Genomic DNA, 20986 nt, shown 5'->3' with positions numbered 1-20986 from the left:
CAAAGTTTGGGAGGAGATGAGTCCTGTCCCACCAGCTTCTACCCTGATGCCGCTCCAGCGCGCACTCCGGCTTGTCCCCACCGCGAAGTGTGCCCTCTGGGAAAACTCTGGAGACTCTTGTCCATTTGGGATTCGGTCAAGGAAGCATTCCACCGTAGCAGTTTTGAGTAGGAAATAAATCCCTTGATAAAGAGATTCAGTTCCCAGAACTACTGGCAGAGCTAGGGGAGGGAAGGGGGGCCCTGCAAAGCTTCGGGGACTCAGCGGAGGTTGGGGTTGAGGGAATTCAGGGCCGGGGATCGCGGGGCGCACGCTCCTACAGCTCCCATGTGACCAGGCCTCATAGGCAGAGGCTGCTGGGGAGTCTGCCCACGAGGGAGGTGGGAATGTGGTTAATAGGCCTCTAGCCCTGAGACACAAGAGGACACGGAAGAGAAGGGCCACCAGACCCTCTGGATGCCCCACCCCGCACTCTGGTGGGGGGGCGGGGGACAGTCCAGAGCAAACCTCCCTGCCACACCCACCACCTGCCAGGTCGCATCCTAATCCTCAGGGAGTCCTGTCCTAATCCTCAGGAGAGCCCTGTGAGAGCCAGACTCGGAGAGGCAAAGTGACCTGATAAATGACAGAACCGGGACTGTGCCCCAGGGCTGTCGGGGAGGAGCCCGCCCTCGGAGCTTTCAGGGATCAAGGCTTCTTCCTTCAACACACACTGATTGATCACCCACCATATGCCAGGCAGGGCTCTAGGTGGTTGGAACATGGCAGGAAACGATGACAAACGTCCCATCCTCGTGGAGCTGACATTCCTCTATGGGAGAGGGGATACTGAGACATCCTCCCCCGCCCGTGCTGAGTGCCATGAACGAAAAAAAGCCGGGGAAGGGGACAGAGCTACAGGGTGGGCGGTGCTGTTGTACGCAGGCGGGCAGGGACCCCACAGGAAGGAGGGAGGCGGACACAGGGCTCTTCGAGGAAAGAGTGTCAGCGTCGAAGCAAGTGCGAAACCCCGAGGTCGGCAGCTGCCTGGGATGTGGGGACCAGGAGGGGCAGGATCAGAGGCGGGAGAGCAGAGCTGGGAAGCAGGTCTGAGAGCAGGTCTGAGAGCTCGGCCACGGCAGAGGCCTTGGACCGGCTTCTGAGCAAGACGTCAGAAGGTTCTGTGCGGAGAGAGCCAGCCTGCAGAGAGATGGGGGAAGGGTGGACGCCCAGACCGGGGGGCAGGGAGGGAACCGCAGTCCTCGAGGTCGGCCCGAGAGAAGCAGGCTCGGGCTAGGAAAGTGCAAGCGGAAGCCTGAAAAGGGAACAGCATTTCCTCCCTCTCTGGTTTCCAGCAGGAGGACACCACCATGCGCCTGGTCAGGGACCCAGATCTGGGCGTCAGTGACACTGCGGGTTGCCGCGGGTCTGGGGCCGGAGTTGGTGCGTCCTGACCTGATGGGCGGGGCTTGCATCTCTAAGTCCCTGCCAGCCACCGGGCTGTGGTGCAGCGAGCGTCTCAAGGCACACGGTGTCCTGACCTGGGGAGTGCGGAGCGAGTGCATGTTGGCTCAGCGGGTCTGCGTGTGTGTGTGTGTGTGCGCGCGCGTCCCAGGGGCACATCCCTGAACATGAGCCTGGGAAGGTGGGAGTTCAGGGGTGAGGGCGCAAGTGTATTCCTTTGCGCATATGTGTGGATCCCTGCTTGTCTGTAGGGGGCAGCAGTGGGGAAGGTCTCGGATTTGGGCTCAGTCACTGGGACCCCGGCTTGCTTGGCATTCCACAGAGCTCAGCTCTAGTTTTTATAGTGAAGCAAAACAGGTGGCCCCTGGGACCCCGCAGAGTGTATGTGTGCTTCTTGGGGACAGAGGGTCTGTCCCCTGGGGGGTCTCTGACAGCTGAAGCAGGGAGGACTCCCAGCCACAGTGATTTAAACCCAGAGACCCCCTCGCTCCACGGTGACCCCGTTGGATCAGGGCTCTCTCCACCTAGTTAGGAAGATGGTGTGCTGTTGGGGCCCTGCCAGCCTTCAATAACAGCCAGATTCCTGAGCCTGAGCCTTCAGGAGAAGCCTGGTCTTTAGTACCGTGGAAAGGGCCCAGAGTCAGAGGGACCTGGGTTCAAACCCCATTTCTTTTCTATTTATTTACTTATTTTAACATTTATTTATTTGAGAGAGAGAGTACACAGAGGGGGGAGGACCAGAGGGAGAGGGAAAAGCAGACTCCGCTGAGCAGGGACCCTGACATGGGGCTCCATCCCAGGATCCTGGGATCATGACCTGAGCTGAAGGCAGATGCTCCACTGACTGAGCCATCCAGGTGCCCCTCAAACCCCATTTCTGCCACTTCCTACTTCATACCCTCGGTCAGTGACCCCATCTGCAGATTAAGGGGGGGACCCACCTCCTGGTGTTATTCTGGAGCTTAAGTGAGCATCACTGTGTGCCAGGCACTGTGCTAGGGGGTTTCCATGGAGCACCTCATTTGGTCCTTACACTAATCCTCTGCAATGGCTACTGTCCCCATTTTACAGAAGAGGAAACTGAGGCCCGGGGAGGTGAAGTTACTTGCCCTGTCACTCAGCTGGGAATGGGCAGAGCCAGGGTTTGGGCCGGGAAGTCTGGCTGTAAAGGCAACAGTGTGAGACGATGAGTAGAAAGCAGGGTGCCTGGGATCCCTGGGTGGCGCAGCGGTTTGGCGCCTGCCTTTGGCCCAGGGCGCGATCCTGGAGACCCGGGATCGAATCCCACATCGGGCTCCTGGTGCATGGAGCCTGCTTCTCCCTCTGCCTGTGTCTCTGCCTCTCTCTCTTTCTCTCTGTGTGACTATCATAAATAAATAAAAATTAAAAAAAAAAAAAAGAAAAAAAAGAAAGCAGGGTGCCTGACTCCTGGTCGGTGTTTGGTCAGTGGTGTTATTATTGTTGCCAAATGGCTACTCAGGATCCAATTGCTGACCCCGAAGGAAAGCTCCGGACTCTCTTTGCTCATTTTAAATTTAAAGAGGGGAGTGGAAAAGCACCAGACTCAGGGGACCGCAGTTCCGATCCCAGCTCCATGACTCCTGGGCTGTGTGACCTTGTACTGGTCACTTCCCCTCCCCGAGCCTCCATGTGTCCTCAGCTGACACGAGGACACAGCTTGGCCCGCCTGTCAGGATCAGATGTGCACAAAAGAGCCTCGCATCCCGTTATGAGTTGACGTGCGTCCTCCCAGAAAGATACGTGGAAGCTCCAACCCCCACTCCAGATTGTGACCTGATCGGAGCTAGAGTCTTCACAGAAGTAATCAAATTTAAACAAGGTCACGTGGGTGGGCTCTGATCGACTGTGACTGACATGAAAGGGGCATCTGGACAGGACAGGACAGGCACAAAGGACTGAGGGAGGAGCCCCGGGGACAGTGCCGCATGACGACCGGAGACGTGATGCCATGTCCTGGGGACCTCCAGGGCAGTCACCATCCTTCCCCTGCAGGCGACAGAGGGAGCACGGTCTTCTGGCCTCCGGAACCATGAGACATTACATTTCTGTTCTAAATAACCGAGTTTGCGGTGCTTTGCTAGAGCAGCCCCGGGAGCATCCACAGTGACCGCGTACCCACATGCCTTCTGTTTTCGTGTCAGGATCACACACCTTACCCCCCTCCCTCTATCCCCCGTCTCGAGGTGCCATCCGTGGTGACACATCAACTGAGTGCAGTGTCGGACTCGAACCCAGGTCAGTGTTGCTCTGCCTGCAGGCGAGCCGGGGCCGGGTGTGCCCGGAACAGCCCAGGAGCCAGGGCCCCGCTCCTCAGCTTTGCTCTGCGGACTCTTCCAGCCTCCTCTGCACCCCCACCTGCCTCCAGGGCTGTTGGGTCTCAAGGCCTGGGCCATGTGGCGCTTGGAGGGGGACATGGCAGTTAGTGGTTCATTAGGGTCCTGGGTTCCAGGCCTTGAGCAAAACACTGTCCTCCTTCCTGAGCCTGATTCTTTGTGGAACAGGACCAGGTGGATCTCTGCCTTCCCTGCAGGGACGTTGTGAGATCAGGTGCGGAGGGAGCTCGCAGGTGCGGGGGCTGCACCTGGGCAGGGCCTGGAGGTGGAGGATGTACAGTCCCGCCTGAGGCCACCAGGACACTGTGTCCCCACACTGGCCAATTGCTCTGGTCTAACCCACAGTGGGAAGGCAAGGGGGCGTCAGGTTTGGAAGATTCTGGAAGCTCTAACGCCTCCACCTCAGCTCTCAGTCCCCAGGGTTGCTATGGGGAAGGGAACATGGATTGGGATAATCCGTGGTCATGATTTATCAAGTACTTAGTCTGTGCCTTTTTTTTTTTTAAGATTTTATTTATTTATTCATGAGAGACACACAGAGACAGAGAGAGAGGCAGAGACACAGGCAGAGGGAGAAGCATGCAGAAGCTCCATGCAGGGAGCCCGACGTGGGACTCGATCCCAGGACTCCAGGATCATGCCCTGGGCCGCAGGTGGCGCCAAACCGCTGCACCACCAGGGCTGCCCTTTTTTAAACATTTTTTTAAAATATTTTATTTATTTATTTATGAGCGACAGAGAGAGAGGGGCAGAGACCCAGGCAGAGGGAGAAGCAGGCTCCATGCAGGGAGCCCGACGTGGGACTCGATCCCAGGACTCCAGGATCATGCCCTGGGCTGAAGGCAGGGGCTCAACCGCTGAGCCACCCAGGGATCCTCTTATTTTTGTTTTAATGTAATTTCCACGACAGCTCTGCAGAGTAGGTGACGTTGGTCCCCTCCTACAGAGGAAGAGACAGGCTCAGAGAGATGAACTGACTTGCCTCGGGTCACGGAGGCAGGAAGGGCCAGGGTTTGAGGCCAGGCCCAACTCAGCACACGGGCGCTGTCTCCCTGTCACCGGCGCCCTCACGCCAGCATCAGCCTGAAGTTTGGCAGGAACTGGGCTGCGGCCCAGAGGAGGGATGAAACTCGTCTGAGGCCACGCCGGAGACAGGGGCCACACGCAGGCCCGGGCCTTTCTTCCTCTTCAGAGAGCGGGGCTGAAGGGGCCACAGATGTCCATGCGCTTAGCACACCCCGATGAATGGGTCTGGAGCCTCAGTTGCCCCCCTGGTGTGGAGAAGACCATGTGGGGCCATGAGGCGGAGGCTTGGGGGGCTGGCTTGGGGCGCAGGCTGGAAGAGGGCCGGCTGGCGGGGTCTGGGCCAGGGCTCGGGGTCTTAGGACAGACAGGGTGGCGCCCGCTGGTGGCTCAGTCGGGGAGGCCTCGGCTGGGCAGGGGGACCCGTCGGTGATGTCCTGCGCGCCTGGGTCGGTGCCAGGCCGCCCACCCCACCCTCCCCGCAGTAGGCCCCGGGGCCACCCAGCCTCCGCCGCCCAGGAAAGAGCAGGAGAGAGAATGTCTCGAATGCTGTTTTATCGCAGTAAGTTTGTCGATTCAGCTCATTACATTTCATTAGAATTATTTAATTAGAATCTTAATAAAAGAGTAAAGCAGGAAGGAGGCTGAGGAGCGGAGGTGGGGAAATCCGTGCTGAGCGTGTGAAGTAGCCCGGCGGGGAGGGGGAGGCCGCAGGGCGTTGGGGACACCTGCCTGCGAAGTAGGGAAGGGACCGGGCCGCGGGGGAGGCGCGCACTGGACGCCAGGTCTGCGCTGAGGCCTGGGCATGTGGGGACCTGGGGCCGCGCAGCACCCATTTCCTGCCTTCCAGGGAAACAGACAAGAAGCCACAGTTACAGGCCCAGTGCCCGGGGCTGGGACCGGGAGGCAGAGGTCACTGTGCCAGCCGCAGAGAGGGTGTTAGCCCGGCGTGGGGTTAGAAAAGCTTTCCAGAACAGGGATGGCTTTGGCGACACCTGGACCTTGACTTGGAGTTGACAAGGAGGGGAAGGGCTCTAAGCAGGTTTGGAGAGAAGGCCATGAGCTGAGGCTGCTGCGGGGCGGGCGGGCGGGCGGGGTGGAGTTCTGGAACCAGGACCTGGAGCTGGGTAGCTGGTTCCCCATCCCAGTGCCACCACTGTGGCCCCTGGCAAGTTATGCCATCCCCCTGAGCCTCGTTTTCCTCCTCTGTGGGTGGGGCGACAATGGCACCTACCCCATAAAGGCTCCTCTGCGGTTAGATGAGCTGATGATACGTGTAAAGCACTCAGAACAGCGGCCGGTAGGCGCATGGCCAACGCTGTGTGCTTCGGCTGGTGGCATCGTTGCTGTCACTGTCCAAGCGGAGATGCCCAGTGGTGATGAGATACACGAGTCTGGGCCGGACTAGCCCTCGTAGTGGCCAGTGAAGCCACAGGGTGAGGGGTGGGGGGCACCCTAAGAGGATGTGGTGGGTACTCGTGCTCCCCATTCTCTCTTTTCCTCATTCCCCGAAGGACTCATTTTGTTCAGAGATCTGCCCTCCCCACAGCACATGCTCTTCAGGGCAGCTGACCCCACACTCCAGCTCCACAGAGGGTCTGCTGAGACTCAGCCGGCGGGGTCATAGCTGCCGCCTGCTGCTGGCGCCCAGTGAGGCTGCAAAGCCAACCTGGTTCCACGGTCAGGGGAGAGAGATCCTCCCCTCTCCCTCCTTGTGTCACTCCCCTTGTCCCTCTTTGGCACATACACAAAGAAGCAGGTGGCCCCACTGCCACCCCTTAGGGGACCAGACCTAGCAGGAAGCCAGTTGTGTGCCCGCATACCACCTCTAACTTAGAGAAAGAAGGTGCTGACTTGTAGCATTTGCTGATTTCAATCCTGTAAAAATCCCCTCTGTGGTCAATTTCTTTACTTTTTTTTTTTTTTTAAGATTTTATTTATTTATTTATTTATTTATTTATTTATTTATTTATTTATTTATTCATGAGAGACACAGAGAGAGACTCAGAGACACAGGCAGAGGGAGAAGCAGGCTCCATGCAGGGAGCCCGACATGGGACTAGATCCCGGGACTCCAGGATCACGCCCTGGGCCAAAGGCAGACGCTAAACCGCTGCGCCACCCGGGGATCCCTGTGGTCAGTTTCAGGGTGCCAACAGGGCCCCACCGAAGGCGGGTAGAGCGCACACAGCTCTTGCAAGCCAGCATAAGCCATCCGGCCCTGAGGAAGTGGAGCTGCGAGAAAAGCAGTGGCACCTCTGCGGGCACTGGGCGCTGCGGGGAGCTGTGCCCTGCCCGGGGACCCACCTACCCTGGTGTTCAGTTACTTGCAGCCAAATGCACCCCCACGGGCTGCAGGCTGCGGAGTGAGAAGCGAAGAGGACCCAGGAGCAGCCTTGACCTATCAGCATTAATGCAGCGGAGGAAGAGGAGGCTGGGAGCTCAGCCGCCAGCGTAAATTTGGCAACGCAAAGGATCACGTTTGCATTTAGTTTTCCTCCAACTTAATCCTGCTGCAGTAAAAGATAAGAGAATTTCTAGCTCAGCTGTAAAAAAGTTCCTAGGCTCCAGTCCATGCCTTGAGCCAAGAATTTAGGGATTAAAGCTGTTATTCTTTTAATTGTCCAGCGTCATGGAAGCAGCCACCCGATCTTTAAAATCTTCGTGCCATTCATGTGTTCAGTGGCAGCAGCAATTCAGGCCCTCCAAGCTTTGCCTTCAATGGCACTTTTTTCCAGATGGCCACAGGCCATAATGTAATTCATTAATTTAATTTAATTAGCTGTTTCACCACTACATACCACAGCCTGCTAGACTCCCATCCCTGGATACTAACTGGATTTTCGCTACCTTCAGCCCCTGGCTAGACCAGATAATTATTTCCCCCATTTCCCTGTGGGTGTGTTGTCTGAAACCCACCCCCTCAGACCAATCTCCAAACCAGTCAGGTTCCCTGGTTGAAAACAATGGAAACTGACGCTCACTAATGGAAGCAGGACAGGAGCCTGTTGGAGGAGCCAAGGCGGCCCCCGGAAGGGCCGATGTGGCAGGCGGCTGGCAGCCCAGGACGCGTCGGGGGTTCCCTAGAGGACGTGTGCGCCTCTGGTGCCGCTGTCGGGCCGCCACCGCTGGGCGTCACGGCCTGGGCCCAGCTGCCGTCCCACGTGCATGACCTCCACTGCCCTCTGCACCCCTGCGGGCGTCCCTGAAGGCGGGGCAGCCTCCCTCCCGGCCCATCGAGCTGAGCCCCTCCTGGTCCACCCCGCGAGGCTCAGCCTCCGCACTGGGAGGCCAGCTGCCTCCCCGGGAGGCTCACCCCAGGACCCAGTCCCACAAACAAGAAAAGGGTTTGCATGCTGAGCAGGGGGGATAAACCAGAAAGCCCCGCAGACAGCAGAGGCTGCCCTTGGCTAGGCACCGGGCTAACATTTTTTTTTTTTAAGATTTTATTTGTTTATTAGAGACAGAGAGAGAGAGAGAGAGAGAGAGAGAGGCAGAGACACAGGCAGAGGGAGAAGCAGGCTCCATGCAGGGAGCCCGACGTGGGACTCGATCACGGCTGAAGGCGACGCTAAACCGCTGAGCCACCCGGGCTGCCCCCCCCCCCCCCCCCCCCCCCCCCCCCCCCCCGGGCTCGCATTTGCCTGCCTCTCCTCGATGTAATCACTCGCAATTCTCTTTGCAAGGGCGTTACTTTTATCAACCACGTTGTACAGCTGGGGAACCGAGCTCGGAGTTTCTTCATCAGTAAGAAACCCAGACATGTTTTTTGGGGGGTGGGGGGTCCCGTGAGGACCAGGCTGTGCACCACGGGTGCCAGCCGGCTCGGAGCCAGGCTTCCCGAGGGGTTGTCCGGAATTGAGGCCAGCCGCGGTCTTTGGGTCTCGCGCAGGCAGCAGGAGCCTGTCCCGTCTGAGCCCTTCCTGATTCTAGACACTGCTGCTGTTGGCCTGCCTGGGCCAGGTCCTGGACCAGGGTGGCGCCATCCCGGGGACTGTGACAGACGCAGCTGAGCCATTGAGCTTGTCTCACAAAGCAAATGGCATATCCGGAGCACGTGTTTTCTGACAGGTGTCAGCACAGGGGCAGTCTGTCGTGAAGCTGGCACCCGCTGCTGTGTAAGCTGAGAGAGAGAGAGACCCTGCATTCTGAGTCCCTAAGCCTTGGAGTGGGAAGAGGACAGGGTACCTGAGAAATAGAAGGGGCGTCTGGGTGGCCCCGCTGGTGAAGGTCCGACTCTTGATTTCAGCTCAGGTCATGATGTCAGGGCTGTGGGATGGAGCCCCGCATTGGCCTTGGTGCTCAGCTCGCAGTCTGCTGGAGAGTCTCTCTCTCTCTCTCTGCCCCTCCCCCTGCTTGCACTCTTTCTAAATAAAGAAATAAACCAACAAACAAATAACTACATCTTAAAAAAAAAAAAAAGAAGCCAGCCAGAGCCCAAGTATTGACACAGGGACCTCCTGCTGGTGGCCCAGGTCTCTCCCACCAGACTAGGAGTTTCTGAATCTGAGGTCCCTCCTCAAACGGGGGGATCCTTCGAGGGGCATGCCACATCTTTCAGCATATCAGGAGGTTGTGTGTGCAGGGCTGGACTGGGGCATCTAAGGGCGGGATGTCTCTTCCCTCAGACTAGGCAGGGCTGAGTGTTCTGAGAGGTCAGTCTGCTGCAAAGCCATCCAGATTGGAACCAACAGAACCAGATGGAACCTGATTACCTCCTCAAAGGGGAGACTGAGGCCCAGAGAGGGGCAGGGACCTCCTGAGTTCATCCCTCAGAGAGCAACTGACCAGGACAGTATCCCAGGACTCCCGCCTCCCAGACAGGAGGAATTAGGGTGACAGCATGAGGTGGGGCCTCGGGAATGCAGAGCCAGGCAGGAGGAGGTGGCCCTGTGGGGCCCCAGGCTCTGCGCTGGGCCAACCCCACCCATTGGAAGTGCTTCTGTTGTTCTGTCCTGTATGTTTGAGTCCTTGGCCAGGCTCCTGGGTGATTGCCTCATCCCACTGAGGCCAACAGATGTGCACAGCTGGAGGAGCGGCTGTCCATGGAATCCAGCTCATCATGGGCCTGGGCCACAGGACATGAAATCTGAATTCTGGTCCTGGCCGCCACGTTTCCCTGGCTGTGTGGTCCCAGGCAGGGCCAAGGCCTCCCCAGGCCTCAGTGTCTTCTCTAATGGGGGAGGCTCTTCATTCTTTCCCCAGACGTTGACTGAAGACCCGTGATGTGTCCTGCTCTGTGCTGGGCCCCGGGCACGAGCCAGACCCAGTGGTCCCCACCTTCAAGGAGTATATGCTCCGTGGGGAGCTGACATTGAGCATCTGTAACCAGTTTAATGAGCTCCCTGAGTATAAGGGTATTAACAGGAAACGTTTTCATTTTTCTCCTGTCACTGGCCCCAACTGTTCAGTGGCAGATCCCAGGGTGTCACGGTCACACTGTTATTACACAGCCATCTGTTTGAGATCCTAATCCCAGGGGCAATTCAAAGCTTTCCCTTCCTTTGTCTCCCAATGACAGACTTGTGGGGCTTGGCATGTGTGTGTGTGAGTGTGTGTGAGTGTGTGTGTGTGTGTGTGTGCAGCGTGGGTTCTCTGGTCTCTAGGATCTTGGAGCATCTGGGAGTACATAGTCTTGTTCTGGGATACCTCCCCCCCTTCCTTTATTTTCAAATTTAAATTTAAATTTTTATATTTTTTTAAGTTGTGGTCCAATATACATGACATAAAATGTATCATCTTAGCCACGTGTGAGTGTACAGCCCCGTAGCATTAAGCACACTCAGTGTTGTGGAGCCATCACCACTGTCCATCTCCAGAACGTTTTTGTCACCTCCAAATAAATGCACCTCCATTTTTAAATAACAGCAGTATTGAGATATAATTCACATAACGTACAATTCCCCCATTTAAAGTGCACACGTGGATGGGTTTTAGTATAGCCACAGGGTTGTGCCATCAGCATTACGATCTGCTTTCGAATGTTTTCATCACCCCAGAAAGAAATCCCCTCTCCAGTAGAAACCCTCCACAGAAAGAAAGAAAGAAAGAAAGAAAGAAAGAAAGAAAGAAAGAAAGAAAGAAAGAAGGCAGCCCTCCACCCCATCCTCCACTACCGGCCACCCAGCTTAGCCAACTGCCAATCTACATTCCATCTGTGGATTTGCCTGTTCTGGACGTTTCATATATATGGAATTGTAAAATATGTGGCCTTTTGCATCTGACTTGTTTTGCTCAGCATAATGGTTTTGACGTGTGTTCGTGTTGTAGCAGGGGCTTCGTTCCCCCTCTCTGGTTTGGGTTGTTTTTCCTTTTTTTTTAATTTGAGAAAGAAAGAGAGAGAGAGAGAGAGAGAGAGAGAGAGCATGAGCTGGGGGGTGCAGTGCCAGGACCCTGAGATCAAGACCTGAACTGATGCAGATGCTTAACCAACTGAGCCACCCAGGTGCCCCCCTCCCCATTTCTGTTTTTTTTTTTTTTAAGATTTATTTATTTATTTATTTATTTATTTATTTATTTATTTATTTATTTATGAGAAACACACAGAGAGAGAGAGAGAGGCAGAGACACAGGCAGAGGGAGAAGCAGGCTCCATGCAAGGAGCCCGATGTGGGACTCGATCCCGGGTCTCCGGGATCACACCCTGGGCTGCAGGTGGCACTAAACCGCTGAGCCACCCGGGCTGCCCCCCATTTCTGTTTTAAAGGCATAGATGTAGTGGCTGAGGGACAGGGCTCAAGAGGCACCATCTCCTTGTCCACCATGGCCAGGATCCTCCCTGTGAGCTGATCCCTCTGGCCACTGATGCCCTCAGCATGGCAGATGTCTGGGTGCTGGCTCTCTGCTGGGCACCCGCGTATGTACTTTGGGGGTCCTATGGGAGCCCTGGCCTCCACAGTCCCCCGATGTGGCTATCTAGCTCCTCCATCACCTCCATTCCCAGCTCTTGCCTGCAACAGTCTGCTCCATGGTTCCTGTTTCAGAGCCCTTGAGTGGTAGAATGCCCTCCCGGACAGGGAACAGAAGTGACACAAGCCCAGCTCCTTTCCGTGACATCTCCTGACCCCCAGCAAACGGCAGGTATGCAGGCTGTCCCATTGCCAGTTCTTTCCAACCTGCCGTTTCTCTCTGCTTCTTTCCTGTCCTGCTCAGGTGGGCCCAGAACAAGTCTACCAGTGGCTATTCCCAAGAGGGAGATGCCAACCTCGCCTGCTAGCAGGGACCTTCTTATGCCCATAATCACACATGATGTTCCTGGGGCCTCTCCCACAGGCTTGGTTGGGAGGGGTCCCTGCTTGAAAAGGGAGATGCGAGTGGGGTGTCTGTCCTGCACCCTGCCCGTTCCTTCCCTTACACCACCTTCCCTGCACAGGGTGGGATATGAGCAGGGTCTTGGTGAGTCTCAGAGACAGAAGAGGCCAGGTTGGCAAGAGAAGTAAGGGCTTTGGTGCTAGAAGGCCTGGGTTCTGGCCCCCGCACTGTCCCCCACTCGGCTGAGTGAGCCAGGATCAGACCCTCCCCTCTTTGACTGTTAGTTTCCTTGCTTTTCACATACTCACTCTTCTTTATTTTATCTCCAGTTTACAGATGGCTCAGAGAGGGGAAGCAAGGCAGTGGCGCCCAGGCCCCCCAAATCCAGCTCAGGGCTCTTTCCTCTACACCTGGTCGTCATCCTCCCAGGGGTCTGGGTAGGGCCAGTCCCAGAGGACTCCCGGGTTGATGCAGAGGCCCAGATTTGTGTAGGCTGGTGACACTGAGGCTCTCATAATAGGCTGGGGGGAGTGCAGCCTGAGCCACCTCCTCCTCCACGCACCCACCTCTGCGCCTTCCTGGGAGCTAACTCTGATTTCCCTGAGGCCCTGTCTGATCTGTGCAGACCGTTCCCTGCAAACACCAGACTTTAGCAGTGCCACGGCATCCCCAAGGGCCTCATTCCTGGATCCCTCTTTCCCACACACTGCACACACACACACACACACACACACACACGTATGCTTGCAAATGCTGGGCCGAGGGGGCTGAGAGGGAGGCGGATGAGTTAGGGGATCTGGATCACTGCACTGCAGCAGGGGTGGAGCTGCAGCTGGGCTGAGGGCAGGGTGTGTCTACCCTCACTCCCTACTGCACTTCTGCCTGCTCCCACCCTGGGCAGGCCTCGGGCTCCAGGCCTGTGAGGCTGGGCAGTCAGGCCTGACAGTCCTCAGCCATCTCAGACACAAGTTCACACCCCTGAGCCTCAGCCCAAGGCTTCACTCTGTTTCCAGGCCAAGACCCAAACCTGCCCCTAGGCTGAGCCTTGCCCCGACCTCCGTGTTGAACCCCGATCTTAGTCCCTAGACTGAGCGCTGGTCCTGGTTCCAGACTGGGCCCTGACCTTATTCTAAAACTGAACCCTGATCTTTTTTCCAAACTGTTCTTTGACTCCAGCTCCAAGCTGAGCTCTGGCCCAATTCCAGACCATTCCCTGACCCTGGTTCCAGGTTGAGTCCTTACTATAGATTAAGCTCTAAACCTAATCCCCAACTAACTCTTGGCTCTGGTCAGAAATTCAATCATTATCCAGCCCTAACTTCAGTCCTGACCTCTGTCCTTGGCTGAACTGTGACCGTGACCACAGACCGATCTCGAATTTCCAAACAAAGTCAACCCTTGACCTGAAACCTAACCCAGGCGGGACCTAGGATCCCTTCAGACAGCAGGATCTGTGCTGGAACTAGAGGGTATATTAGTTTCACTGAGCAGAGCTGTGGGGCCTGCGTGCGCAGGTACGGAGGTGAGAACAAAGAATGACAGTGGCCATCTCAGAGACGAGAAAAGAGTGGCGAGGATTGGCCTCCAGATGGGAGTGGGGTATGGAAGGCCTCTGGGATCAGGATCCACGGCTCCGATTCTAATCTGGGCTCTATCATTTGTCGTCACCTTATTTCAGGTGAGTCCCCTGGCCTCAGCGAAGTTGTTTCTTGATCTTACAATGGACTCACTGTTTTTCTCAAGGGTTATGTAGCTTGTTTTAACCCTGTTTTCCATCTTGCCTTTAGGTCCCCCTTGCCTGAACAGCTATTCTTTCCTTGCTCACCCCTGCATCCCCAGGTGCCCCCTCTTCTAGGAAGTCTTCCTGAAGCTCCCTTGTGGTGGACGTGAGATGCACCATGAGGATCGCCCTCCAGTGAAAGGCTTGGCATCCTTGGGTCTCATGTGCTACCTGCAGACAGCCTGTGTCCTTGGGCCACCACCGCATTCAGGGCTGCCTGTGTCTGACAACTGCTCAATGACCTCTGTCAGGGAAGAGGATCAAAGAACTCCTCCCAGCCATCCCAACCAACTCAGGACAAATCTGAAGGAATGTCCTCCCTCCAGTGCTCCCCTAGGGGCAGCTGAGGTCCATGGACCAGTACTGAGGTCTCCCCTTCCCCCCTCCAGTTTCCTTTCCCTCCCAGAACACTCCCTAATAAGCACCTACGTGCTTATTTAGCCTCCGTCTAAACTGCCTCCAGAGAATCCAGCCTGTGACACCCCTAGTCTGAGTCCTAAATTACTCCCAGGGAGCCTGGTCATCTCCTTTGTAAAGCTCAGAATAACTTAGGGCACTCGCCTGTTTCCTGTCTCCTTCCGCTAGAGTTGTCCTGCAAGGGGGCACGGACACAGCACCAGCATCACTCGTGCAGGCTGAGATCACCAGGGAAGAACCGAGAGGCAGAGAAGTGATTTCACATCAGCAGCCCCTCAAACTCTCAACATCCTCAGCGTGGTCCTCACCGTGGCCAGTGTTCCAGCAGAGAGGGGCCCGCCACAGCCAGTGGGCTGGACGTTGCAACAATCTCCAGGAGAAAGGACGTACCCCACACCCCACACAGTTGGGTCAAGAGGGGGGAGTGGGCAGGCAATTTCTTTAAGTCACAAGAAATATGTCAAGGGATGTGTGGACGGGAGCTGCACCCCAAGGACTTGGGGAGAGCCCCAAAGGTCTCGGCACGCGGGAGCACTGATATTGCCAAAGCTGATGTTGGCTGCTCCTGACGGACTGGCCTGGTCCAGCCACGCCAGCTCTCTGCTAAGCTACCAAAAGGGAGAGGGAAGGTGGACCCTGCCAGAGCCCCCCAGACTTGTTTCTCATCAACGATCCATGCCTTGTGGGGGTAGAAGCGGAGTCTGTCTTGTTCCCTGCTCACTAAATTGTGTGCCATATGGATAAATAAGCACATGGATCAATAAATAGGGACAGAAAAGCAATTTACAAACCTGAAGCATCATGCAAAGTAGAGGATAATTGAGGGGAAAATGCTTCTTCCAGGAGTTATTTCTTAGGAAGGGCAAAAAAAAAAAAAAAAAAAGTCTATTAATAGACCCGATTAATAAACATTCAGTCAAGGTAAATGTTAATAGGAAGTACCTGCACAAATGTTGGCGGCCTCTCCGGCAGGGCTCAGGGCAGGCTGACATGCAGGCAAAGAAGGCATCCTTCTGTTTGCTCAAGGCAGCCTCATTCCTCGGGCAGCAGCTCCCCAAGTCGCAGAGTGGGGGCCACAGTCCGGGTTTCCTGGAAGCTCACGCTGCTCCAGCTGCTCCTGCCCCTTAGGTGTTCCCGAAACACACCACAGTGTGTTGGTACCTCATGGTCCTCCCACTTGCCATTGTCTGTCTTCCCCTCATTTCCTGCAAATTTCTGTGCAAATGATGCCTCCTCAGAGAAGCTTTTCCTGATCCCCAACCTAAAATAGTACCTCCTGTGCCCATCACTGCTTCTCTCTTTCCCTCTTAATTCCCTAACTCTGTTTCCCTTTATTGAAGGGGCTTATTACAACCTGAAATCATATATATAATAGACACACTTTTAAAAAATAATTATTTCTATGTGTCCAACTCCCCCCTCCTGAATGAGGACCGGGACTTTTTCTGTCCCCTTTACTGGTGTATCTGCTAGAACAGCACCTGGCACTTGAGTGGGCACTCGGTAAAACCAACGATAAGTGAGGGGTGACCCGGACAGTCCCTGTCCTCAACCAGCTCCCCTCCCAGTAGGCACCCCTGGCAGCTAACCAGGCAGTTTCTCCACCACAGGCTGGGGGGGTCTGACAGGGGCACGTAGGCGGCATTGGGGACAGTGCATAAACCTGTGGGAGGGTGAGCAAAGGATTCCTGCAGGAGGCCGCATCCGCATCCGAGCAAGACCTCGGGCTGAGTGGGGATCCTCCAAGTGAGGGGAACGAGGGGGAGTGAGTTCTGGGCAGAGAGATGTACGGGTTCAAAAGCCGGAAAGCAAGAGGGAACCTGGCAAGTTGGAAGATGATAAAGAAATTTGGGGGGACTGGACCAGAGCGAGGAGGGGAGAAGAGATGCAGTAGAGGCTGGGTGGTGGGCTAGGCAGGCTCCCCTCATGAAGGATCTGGAACAGACACTAAGCCTGGAATGACATAACCAGATCGTACTTCTACAAACCAGTGTTTTCTCACCGTACCCAGCATCTCTCGCCCCAGTGATCAACACTGTTCACACAATATTTTACACGCAACCAACTCACTTTATGCATATGCATTCATTTACAAGGGAAACCCTTTGTAACACAACCCTAATTTGTGTCAAATATACAAAGTGACAGTAAAACCAAACCTAATGAAAATGGAATATTGTTACATTCCATCACCTGCCTACGGCTCTGATCCCAAAGTCTCCCTTCTCTTATTAAAAAGGGAGATTAAAGAATCAGCAAGGTGCTAAAGACACAATAGCACCAGGTGGGATTTTCTTCTTGACGTTATGGAAAGAGGAGTGAAAGGGAATATCTTCCTTGCTATGTGATTCACTGCTACTTTAAGCTGTGTCTGGATTTCTTCTAAGATTATTTTATAACAGCATAAAATAATTTCATGCACGACCCACTGGTACATTTTCCACACATTGAGAAACTCCCTGTAAATGTTTCAGGTGTCTTTGACCAACTGGGTGTATGGAAGAGAAAATGGAGTAAATGGCCAAGAAAGCTGAACAAATCGATCAATCAAATTTTATCCCCTGGGCCTTCCTACATTGGAAAACCCACCTGTCCATCCAACTGCCTGGGCATTTACCTACCTGCCTCCATGCCCACCTACCTTTTTGTGTGTCTTCTCCCCCACTCACAGATCCCATTTACTTACGCCACTTGCTCACCTGTCTTCCATCTCCCTAAATATATGCACCTGTCTCGTCTACCAAATATATGCACCCACCCCCTCTATCCAAATACTCTAATGAACATTCCCCATCCATTCCTTTGTCTACCTATCCAGCTACTATCCATCCATCCATCCATCCATCCATCCATCCATCCATCCATCCATCCGCTCAACCTTCCAACCATTCACCCATCCACCTAACCTTCCATCTATTTATATATCCTACACATTAAATCCCACACTGTGTTAACTCCTGGCTCTGTTCTTCCTAAAATAGAAACCATGGTCATGACTCAGGGTTCATTGCCTCTCACAAGCTTCAATTTTCCCTGAGCTGCCTCTTGGGTTGTCCCTAAACAGAATCTCTGAAAATCACCTTATTTTTGTTGTCCCCAACATCTTCCCCTCATACACTCTTCCCCACCAGGGGTCTTATGTATGATAACCAGACTGGGGCGGTGTCCTGGATTGTCAAAACTGAAAGGGACTGCAGAGACCACTGAACTCAAAGCTTCCAGCTTCTAGATGGGAAAGCCAGGGTCCAGAGTGGGCAGAGTCATGGGGTGAGCCAGTCAGAGTACTAGGAAACTTTTCTCTCCCAAGCTAAATCCTTTAGTTCCCACTAATATCCATGGTTTTCAAAAATGGCAGGGCTTGAGTTATCCTAAGACATCATTTCCTTGAGTGGCTTTCCACTCAAGGACGTGGGCTTCACAGAAGTGGGGTTTGTAAGTGATCTGGTGTCTTAGTCTCTACATCCCTATTCCCCAAAGGACAGAACTATGTAAGGTTTTTTTTTTTTTTTAAGCGAGGCTTGAATGCACAACCCCGAGAGCAAGGCCTGAGCTGAGATCAAGAGTCGGACACTTCCTCGACTGAGCTGCCCAGGTGCCCCGTAAGATTTTTTTTTTTTCAAACACAGGTTTCTAGTGCTAAGAAACAAAGTTTAAATCCTTCATTCTCATCCAATATCCTCATTTCATGGGCAAGGAACAGGTTCAGAGAGGGGAAATGTTCTTGCCCAAAGTCGTATAGCAGGTAAGTGGCAGAGCTGGCTTGCTAACCAGGGTTTCCTGGTCTTGTCTTTTTCCTTTGCCGAGCATCTGCTGACTTTACAGGGACTTGAGTTGTGGTGCCTAGGGAAGAAGAAACGTCATTCTTTTGCCCCAAGAATTCTCAGACCTAGCTTAGGGAGGGCACGTGATCCCTTTTGCTGCTTATGGACTGAGGACGTATTACATTTTAAAAAACCAAATGTGATCCTCTGGACTCCTCTACTCCCTTCACTGGGCCTGGCTGCCCACAGGCTCCCTTCACTGGGCTTGGTGCCCAGGCAAGCAGGGGCACCAATTATACCCTAAGCCCTTCCTTTATGATGCCTCTCTCTCCTTAACAGCTGTCTCTTTGCTCTACAAAATTCTGCCTATTAAAGTTATGAGAACTGAGCACACTTTGTTCATTGTGATTGTGGGTTTTGCTGCTGAAATTGATAATCCCTCTTGGGAGAGACATGAGATTCTTTTCTCCCTTGATACACAGTACGGATTGCTCTCTGCTCCCTAGTGAAGGGTAGCAGTGTCAGGGTTTTGTGGACTCCTCTAGCTCAGCTGTATTTGAAATTCAGCCTATTGATGTTCTCTGGGAGCTAGGGGCCAAGCTCCACAGCATGCGACCTTGCCCTGAGACCTTCTACCTGTACCGCCCATCACTCTCAGAGTTCTCTGGGCTTGTCAACATTTGCTAAAGCATCATCCCTGTTTATTTACAGGGTGGCTGGTATGCCCTGCCCCTGGCCTTTTAACACAGGTGAATTTGTCTTTGCATGACATAATGCAGCTGTTAAGAGCAGTCTCTGGAGCCAGGCTGCCTGAGTTCAAATTCCACTGCCCTGTTTGCTGGTGTGCTTGGGCAAGTCATTTAACCTCATTGGGCCTCACTTTCCTCATCCATAAGATGGAGATATAAAATAATAGGAAGATCAGAGAAGAGAGGAGGTAGAAGGTAGGAGATAGACAGGAAGAGAAGAAGAGGAGAAGAAAGAGGATTGTGGGCAGAAGAGAACAGCATGTACAAAGACTCTGTGGGAGAAAAGAAAAAAAAGGACAGCCTGGGTGGCTCGGTGGTTTAGCGCTGCCTTCAGCCCAGGGCCTGATCCTGGAGACCCAGGATCAAGTCCCACTTCGGGCTCCCTGCATGGAGCCTGCTTCTCCCTCTGCCTGTGTCTCTGCCTCTCTCTCTCTCTCTCTCATGAATAAATAAATAAAATCTTAAAAAAAAAAAAAAGACCCTGTGGCAAGGGGAAGCAGAGTGATTCTTAGGGTTTGAAAGAAGGCTCAGGATGGTATAGATACTGTAGCCCAGCTTGCTTAGCCTCTTTTGTAGTGTGCCTTCCCATACTAGAAAGACCAAGAAGCAAGACTTCTGAAGCCAATCCTCCAGATGTGATTTAGGTCCTACCACTCAGATGCACTAGGGATGTTAACACCGTAGGGCAGCCATGCCTCTCTGATTTTCAGACGAGGAGACTTAGAGGTGATGAGACATCCTGTAGGAGCCATTGCAGAGTGCCCAGTGTTTAGACCCTCGTTTGCGATCATTGAAGATCTTGGGGCACCCATTCTCTCAGAGAGGGGATCAGGGCAAAGTTTACTCCTGGAGCCAATGGCGGTGGTGCCAGCATCCTGATCCCCAGATCTTTGGTGATGGCAGAGGCTGCAGTGTCATTCTGGGGATCATTTCTGAAAGCTCAGCCGAGAACCAGCCTCTCCAGCTCTCCCTGCAGTGCTGTATGCACCTTTCCCCTGTATTAAGATCTTTTCTGCTTAAATGAACTGGAGCGGCTTCTGTGATCAGAAGCTGAGCCTGGCTGTGGTGGATCAAAGAGGGCCACCAGTTATTCCCCATCGAGAAATGGAGCTTCTTTTCCTCTCGTTCAAGAAAGCCTCATTAAATTTGAATTCCAGACAAATTAGTGCATAATCTGTTAGTATACGTATGTCCTAGATATTGCATGGAGCATACTTAGAGTAGAAATGACCTGTTAGGGGCATCTGGCTGGCTCGATCGGAGGAGTGTATGGCTCTTGATCTCAGGGTCATGAGTTTGAGACCCATGCTGGGCAGAGAGAGGATTTAAATGAGTAAACTTGAAGAAAAAAAAAAAAAACAGAAATTGTTTGCTGCTCATCAGAAATTCAAATGTAACTGGACTTCCTGCATTTTTATACGCTAAACCCTCATAAGCCCTCATCTGCTTTGTCTCTATCCTGAGGACATATGAGCCTTCCCTGCCTCGGCCAAAGGCTTTTGACTCTAGGTGAGCGGACAGGTCAAGGAATTCCCTTTCCTCTATTTTCCCTTAGCCCACTTGACATGACTACCTACAAGTATGGTTTGAGCAGGGCTCCTTTGTCCGCCTGATTGGCCGCACTGCCTACAGGTTTCCACCATTATAGATACAATCCTTTTCATCTTTGGAAACTTGTTTCTTTTCAGATGGTTACGAAAGCACATCTCCCTCTGGGAGGGTTGAAGCCATATCAGCTAGTACTTTGTGTGACATTGGATTAGGAGTAGGAGTTTCTGAGAAGAGCACTCAGGGGTGATTTCCTGGAAGGGGTGGGGGTGGTTGCTGCCAGTGGGGCGGGGATGGCCTGATGGAGTGAGAGAGACCCAAGCTGGGGATCCTGGGTGCAGCTACTGGCTGAGCAGGATACTCCCTACACTTACCTGAGCGACAGGCTGAAGAGCGAGCACCTGGAGAGAGCCTGGAGGAGCCACTGTCTGCCAGAGTGAAGAAAGGGAAGCAGAGAGAGAGCTGGGGCCGGGGACGTGGGTAGGGATAGGCTATAGTGTGTGGGTTTGGGGCAAGACCCCTCCTTTTGGGCTTCAGAGCTCTTATTTTTTTAAAAAAGATTTTATTTATTCATGAGAGACATGCAGAGAGAGACACAGAGAGAGGCAGAGACATAGGCGGAGGGAGAAGCAGGTGCCCTGCAGGAAGCCTGATGTGGGA

The 20986-nt window shown here is 53.8% G+C and overlaps 1 long non-coding RNA gene across 1 annotated transcript; it reads left to right on the top strand.

Annotated features, from left to right (window-relative positions):
- The first annotated feature begins 12434 nt into the window (after positions 1–12434).
- On the top strand, positions 12435–16442 carry LOC144314662 (uncharacterized). The gene is made up of 2 exons (XR_013380510.1): positions 12435–13749; positions 13859–16442. It is a non-coding gene; the product is annotated as an uncharacterized LOC144314662 (long non-coding RNA).
- The last annotated feature ends 4544 nt before the right edge of the window (positions 16443–20986 follow it).

Source organism: Canis aureus, chromosome 5, assembly GCF_053574225.1.
Source record: "Canis aureus isolate CA01 chromosome 5, VMU_Caureus_v.1.0, whole genome shotgun sequence".
Lineage (NCBI taxonomy): Eukaryota > Metazoa > Chordata > Mammalia > Carnivora > Canidae > Canis > Canis aureus.
This window is presented reverse-complemented; position numbering and strand designations above follow the sequence as displayed.